Genomic DNA, 6934 nt, shown 5'->3' on the forward strand with positions numbered 1-6934 from the left:
AGGAGGCTGAAGCTCCAGGCCCAGAGGGAAAACTGCCCTGGGGGCTGCCCCCAAAGGAAAGTGGTTTCCCTTTTGCCTCAGAAACACCTCCTCCACTTTCAGGCATTCCAGGCCCTGTATTGCTTGGAGGTGGTGGGCAAGACGCGCCAGGCTTGTGGGGTGGGCTGGGAGCCTGAGCAACCCACTTCTCCCCTGGAAGCTCTCCGAGTGCCCGTGCCCCCCCCCGCCTGCAGGGTTGTTGCGGGGCAATGGGGGAAGGGAGAAGACTGCTCAGGCCACTTTGGGGCCCAGCTGGAGAGCAAGAGAGGCATCAGTGAGGGGGAGGGGAAGAGCCTTGTGCCCTCTTGTGCTCCAGGGAGTGAGCAGGAGGCTCAGCCCAGGCCAGGCAGGGCCTCCCTCTCAGGCAGCCTCCTCCGGCCTGGCTGGGGGGGGGAGCAGTTCTCGGCCTGGTTTGAATTTGGGGAAGGGGAGAGATCAGGGCTTTCTTCTTTTTTTTGTAGCAGGAGCTCCTTTGCATCTGAGGCCAGAGCCCCCTGCTGCAGCCGGCCCTCCAAGAGCTGAGAGCGGGCCCTGCAAGAAGAGCCCTGGAAGCAAATTCTCTGCTGCAGCTCAGGGGAGTCTCTTGGGAAGGCCACACCTTCCTTCCCGCCAAGACCCAGAGCCGCCTCTGGCCAAGAAAACGTTGCTGTGGAGGCCAGCAGTTACAACCGGGTCCATTGCAAGAGCCTTTCTTCTCCGCTTGAAACTCGGCTGGGCAGCCGGCAGCTGGATTCCCTGCCCCCAGGTATGCCAATAGAGGACAGGCTGCTTGTAGGCGAAATCTGCCCCCTGCCCAGTGGCTGCTGGCCCAGGGGGCAAGAGGGGAGACTGGAGAAAGCTTAGCCCCATTTGCCCTCTGCTCCTCAGCAGGGGCGGCCATGCTCCGTCCTGGGATGGGAGACGGGTTGCTAGGCACAGGAAGGAGCAGCCCACCACCTCTGCTCAGCTCTAGCATGGAACTCCCATGGGAAGAGTTGCCCGGGGTCAGGTGGCAGTCGGAAACATGTTCTACCAGGAAGAGGAAGGGGAAGGCAAAGGGAGGGGGGGAGGGAGGTTGGTTCCCATTGAGGTGGGCGGAGGAATCCCTAGAGAGGGGGGGGGGGGAGGCCATAAGTGCCCCGTCTTCCAGCCCCGGGGTCGTGAGGCCCACTCCCCCAGCCTTGGGTCTCTTGCCTGCCCGGCAGGTTCCTGCGAGGGAGCGGGAGTGTTGCGGGAGTTCTGCGGGCGGCAGGTGTGACGGGGCGGCCTCTGGGCTTGGGCCGCGCCTCCTGCAGTCCCCCGCTTGCTGCCCCGGCCGCCGGGCCTTTCTGCTCCCCTGGCGGGCACAGCTGCCGCTAGCCGGGAGGCGCTTCCAGGGCGGCCGCCGGGATGCAGCAGGTGGTGCAGGCCCGCGTCGCTCGGGGGGCAGCTGCAGAGGGGGTCCCCGCGCTCCTTGCAGGGCTGCTGTGGAGAGGGGAAGCGCTTGCTGCTGCCTGGAGCGCGGAGGCCCGGCCCGGCCCGGCGCTTCCCCGTCCCCCCGCAGCTCCCCCCCCCCCCAACCCTCGCCGGGGGCTGCTCCGGGAAGGTTCCCCGGGCGGGAGGGGCGGGCTGGGCTGGGGGCTGCCGGGAGGGCCCTTCTGCTTCGCCCTGCTCCCTCCTCCCCCCCGGGCTCAGGCGCAGGGTCAGACCGGGAGCGCGCAGCCCGCGAAAGGGGAGGGCAGCCGCCCTGTGGCCCCACCGATGCCCGTGCGGGGGGGGGGGGAGCCTGGCCTCCGGGGCCCCCACCAGGGACTGCTGCCTGCACGGCCGTCGGCGCGAGGGGTCCCCCGGGCTCTGGGCCTGGGCGGCTGCCCGCGAGGAGTGGGGCATTTGGGGCAGGGCGGGAGAAGGCGCCTTCTGGGGGGGGGGGACGTGGGGCTGCTTGCCCAAGAGGCGCATTCGGAAGCCCCCCCGTCTCTTTCGGGGCTGCGTGAGCGGCGGAGAGGGGGCCGGGCGGGGGGGGCCAGCTTTCGCCTCAGGCCAGCCCGGGTTCCCCTGGAGGTGGGAGGGGGGGAGTCCTTTCTGGTTAGCTCTGCGAAGTCCCGCAGCCGCGTCGGTACCTCGACGGGGCGCCCTCTGCGGGCCCCTGGCCAAGGCTGGTGTGCGGCTCCTTCCCTACCTCCCGGGGCCGGCGGGGGCGTGGGGGGAAGGCGGCGTCGGAGCGAGAGATGGGCCGGATCCCGCCCCCTTCTCTGCCCGGCCGCCAGCCGGCTCCGCTCGCCTCCTCTTGGGGGGAGGGCTGGGGGGCAACATCCTTCTCCTGCACTGACTGCCCACATCTCCCCCCAGCTCGAGGCAGGACACCTCCTCTGCTTTCGCAAGGGCCTTCCTTCCTTACAAATGACTCGCAGATGATGATATTGGATTTATACCTCGCCCTCCACCCTGAAGCTCAGCGTCTCAGAGCGGCTCACAAGCTCCTTTCCCTTCCTCCCCCACAACAGACATCCTGTGAGGTGGGTGGGGCTGAGAGAGCTCTCACAGCAGCTGCCCTTTCTAGGACAACTCTTGCTAACCCAAGGCCATTCCAGCAGGTGCAAGTGGAGGAGTGGGGAATGAAACCCGGTTCCCCCGGATAAGAGTCCGCACACTTCACCACTACACCAAGCTGGCTCTTTTCGGTGCCCTTTTTCGGTGCTGCAAGAAGGAATTCCTTGTAACTTCGCCACTCCGCATCCCGTTGGGGCTCTGAGGAAATCTGCACCCCCAACCAAGGTTCCCTCTCAGCTGCAGAGGCCTGGGAGCAGAAACTCTACTTTGCGAGCTCCTGGCGTTAGAGCTGGGAGCTGCTGCACCAATGAGTGCGCCCCGGGGCCATCCTTCTTGAACTAAGACAAAAATGTGTGAACTGGAGGCTACAAATCTGTGAGCATCCGGCTCACACTAACTCCGCTTAGAGGGAACACTGTCCCCAGCCCCACAGCCCCAGCCCAGGCTCCGGGGGTCGGCGCTTCCTGGCCCCGCTGGGGCTCTGGGCGGCCAACGAAGGTGGCGGGACTTGGTTTCCAAACCTCTTCAGGAGGCGCAGCAGCGCTCCGTCGGCTCGCTCCGGTTCTCAGGCTGCTGGAGGCCGGCCGCGCTTGCCCTCCGCTGCCCCACCCCGCGCCTCCTTTGCACTCAGGACCGCGCCTCCCCTGCTGGCAAGCGCCCGCGCGACAAACCCCCAGGCCCGGGGAGGGGGGGCACCTGCCTTCCCCCCTTCAGAGCCAGCCAGGCCTTCTCCCTCCCCTCCCCTCCCCACCCCGCCCGTCGGGGATGCCGCTTGGGACAAGTGGGGGCTTCTTGCTCCCTGGCTCTCCACCCGCCCCCCTGCAGCGCCTTTCCGGCCGCCCCGCCCCAGCTCGGCTCTCTCACCTCGGGGTCGCCCACATGCAGCGGTGTGTGTGTGTGTGGGGGGGGGAATTCCCGCCTGGGGGCCCCGCTCTTGCCTCGCCTTTCCCCCTCCCAGTGTGGCCCCCCCGCCGGCCCGCCTTCTCCCTCGGGTCAAAAGGGGCCTTTGGTCGGTGCCCCCCCCACCACCACCTTGCCGCCAGAAATGCCGGGCGACTCATTGGCCGCACCTCAGTAGTCAGAGAGCCAGTTTGGTGTAGTGGTGAACTGCGCGGACTCTTATCTGGGAGAACCGGGTTTGATTCCCCACTCCTCCACCCGCACCTGCTGGAATGGCCTTGGGTCAGCCGTAGCTCTCTTATCTGGGAGAACTGGGTTTGATTCCACACTCCTCTACTTGCACCTGCTAGCATGGCCTTGGGTCAGCCAGAGCTCTGGCAGAGGTTGTCCTTGAAAGGGCAGCCCTCTCCAGCCCCACCCACCTCACAGGGTGTCTGTTGTGGGGGAGGAAGGGAAAGGAGATTGTGAGCCGCTCTGAGATTCGGAGAGGAGGGCGAGTTATAAATCCAATATCATCATCTTCTTCTTCTTCTTCTTCTTCTTCTTCTTCTTCTTCTTCTTCTTCTTCTTCTTCTTCTTCTTCTTCTTCTTCTTCTTCTTCTTCTTCTTCTTCTTCTACCATCAGTCACCCCAAAATCAAAGACAGCTCCCCCAGGCACACCCCCACTCCGCATTGCAAAGTAGTGAAGGGGGCAGCTGGAGAGAGTTGGGGGGGAGGGAATGGCGCGACTTCTCCTCACGGGTGGGGGTCTTGGGAGCCCCCCCGCCTGGAGAGGGCTGCTTGGCAGGGAAGGGCGGGGGGGATGCGAGGTGGGGAGGCTTCCAGGCGAGGCCGGGAGGGTCCCTCCGGGGCCGCAGAAAAAAGCCAGTTGTGAGGGATCTCCCGCCGGGAGCGGCGGGAGTGAAGAGGGCCGAGTTCTCCTCCTCGGGCTGGTGGGGGGGCGGCCCATTCTGCAGGCGAGCGCGGGCTGCGGACACGGAGGGCCATAAAGAACCCAGCGGCGGATTTATTCCTCCATGAAACTGCTGATCCGTGGGGGAAGCCAATTAAGGGGACGAGGCCTGCTGGGAGCCTGGGAGGGGGCTGCGGCGCAGTCACCTTGGGCTCCCCCGGGCGGGACTCGCCTTCCACCGCCATCCATTAGCGGCCTCTCCAAGCGGGACGGAGTGGGAAAGACATTGGACTGCAAAACGGCTTAAGGGGGAAGAGGAGCGACCCTGGAGACTGGAGGGGCCGCTTGAACCGCTCCCACCCGGCCGGGCCAGCCACCGGCTCCCCCCCCCGCCCCCCGCTCTCCGGCTCCGGGCCTCCCGCCCTGCCGCGCCTTCTCCCGCCCGGCTCCTTCTTGCGCGCAGAAAGTGGAGCCCTTTCGTGCATTAAAGTGGGAGACACGAAGACCCCCACCCCCCTGACGAACTCGGATGCAGTAGGGAGAGACGGGGGCTCAGTGGCAGAGCACCTGCTTGGTAAGCAGAAGGTCCCAGGTTCAATCCCCGGCATCTCCAACTCAAAAGGGTCCAAGCAAAAAGGTGTGAAAAACCTCAGCTGGAGACCCTGGGGAGCCGCTGCGAGCCTGAGCAGACAAGAGTGACTTTGGTGGACCCAGGGCGGCCTGACTCAGTGGGGCAGCTGCAGATGCTCCTGTGCCGCCAGACGGAATTCTTTCTGAGGCCCCGCCGGGACCTAATCCAAGGAGCGCCCAGTCGCTCGCCTTCCCTTGCGTTGCCCCCAGACCCCCTGCCCTCCGCTGCCGGCCCCCACCCTCTTCCTCCCGCTCTCCCGCGGGAGGCTGTTCGGCCTCTGGAAAGGGCCCTGATGCCACTTCTCCCGAGGGGCCGGGAAATTCTTCCAGCAGGGGACTTTCCCGCCAGGATTAGCGCTCTTTCCCTCCCTGGTCCTCTGCCTGCCTGCCTGTCTGCCTGTCTGCCTGTCTGCCTGCCTGCCTGTCTGTCTGTCTGTCCCTGCGAAGAAGGCTCCCGGCGGCTTACAACAATAAATAGATAATAAGCAATTTCGTTAAAAACCAAGTCCAGATTTTTAAAAAGCAAAGCAACAAAAACCACCACTCCTTGGGAGTCAGCCAGTCTCAGGGTGCGCATAGCTAACGGCTCCGATCCTGAGCTGCAAGGGGACCGGCCTGGCTGCCTGGAGAGCCCGCAGGTGCGGAGAAGCAGCGGCTGGCGGTGCCCAGGGGCGGGGGGAGGGGACCGCGGCGTGACTCCCGCGGAAGCAGCACCCCAAGCAGGCAGCTCCGGCTTCCTCGGGAGCCAGACCTCTTGTTTGGCGCGGCAGGGCTGCGGCTTCCTTCCGAGTGCGGGCTCCGAGCTTTGCGCGCGGGAAGCCCTGCTGCTGTCCGCGGTGCTGAAGCTGAAGGCTGGGTTGGGAAGAGGGACCCGATCCCGCGCTCGCTTCTGGGGGGGGGGGGTAGCCCCGGAAGCCTCAGAAGGGCCGTCTCCTGCTGGAGGGGACCTCTGGCGCCCCAGTCCCAGGAGGGGGAGGCGGGTGGGGTGGGGGGCGAAGTGGCCATTCTGCTCTGAGGCTTCCGAGGCCGAGGTCTCCTCGCTGCCCGACGGAGGGGGGGCGGGGGGGCTGCTTCCAGGCAAGGGGGGGCTGGGCCCAGCAGGGAGGGGGGAGTCTCGGGCCGGAGGCGCTGGGCGTTGCCACTTCTTCGCTTGCGGATCGCGCTGAGGAGCCCTCCTCGTCGTCCTCCGTTTTCCTGCTGCAGGCGTCCTGCGGGTCTCGGAGGGTCCCTGCCGCCCCTGCCAATCTCTGCGCCCCCTCCCGCCCCCCTGCTGTGCTTGGCCAGGGAGTCAAGAGCCGCCTCTCTTCCCAGGGCAGCTTTGGGGGGACCGGCGGCAAAGACGCGAAGGGAGGCAGGGACCCGCAGGCCGGCCAGTCTCCGTCCGAAGCACTCGGGAGGACCACGGGGAGCCGGAGTCCTTGCTCCCCATTTCTGCAGAAGGGAAGGGAAGGGAAGGGAAGGGAAGGCCTTTCTGCAGCGAGGCTCCGGCTCTCTCTCTGCCTGCCACGGGCCGGTTCTCCCCCCGGGGCAGCAGGGCGAGGGGCTTCACCGGGAAGGGGAGGGCTCCAAAGCGGGTCCTCGTGGCAACAGTTGGGCGCTTCGCCCCTGCCGCCGCCGCCGCCTCCGGAGTGGGTCCCAATCCCGACTTCATTTGCAGCGGCGCATAAATTAATTACACGCATTTAATAACCCCAATATTCCCCCTTTAATATCGGCGAGGCTTGGCGGGCTCTCGGGCAGCCCCTGCCTGAGGGCCGCGGGGGGAGGGGGCTGCTGCGGGGCTGGCCCGCCCGTCTCCGATGCGCTTTAAAAGTAATTGCGCCGGTCCCAGCGCATCTCATTTGCAGACGGGAAGCGAGCGGCAGCCCGAGACCCCCCGCCGCGAACAAAATCAAACTTCGCCTCGGCAAGGCGAGGCGGCCCATTAGCGGGCGGGGGGGGCGGGGCGGGCAGGCAGCCAGACG

Source organism: Heteronotia binoei, chromosome 6, assembly GCF_032191835.1.
Source record: "Heteronotia binoei isolate CCM8104 ecotype False Entrance Well chromosome 6, APGP_CSIRO_Hbin_v1, whole genome shotgun sequence".
NCBI lineage: Eukaryota > Metazoa > Chordata > Lepidosauria > Squamata > Gekkonidae > Heteronotia > Heteronotia binoei.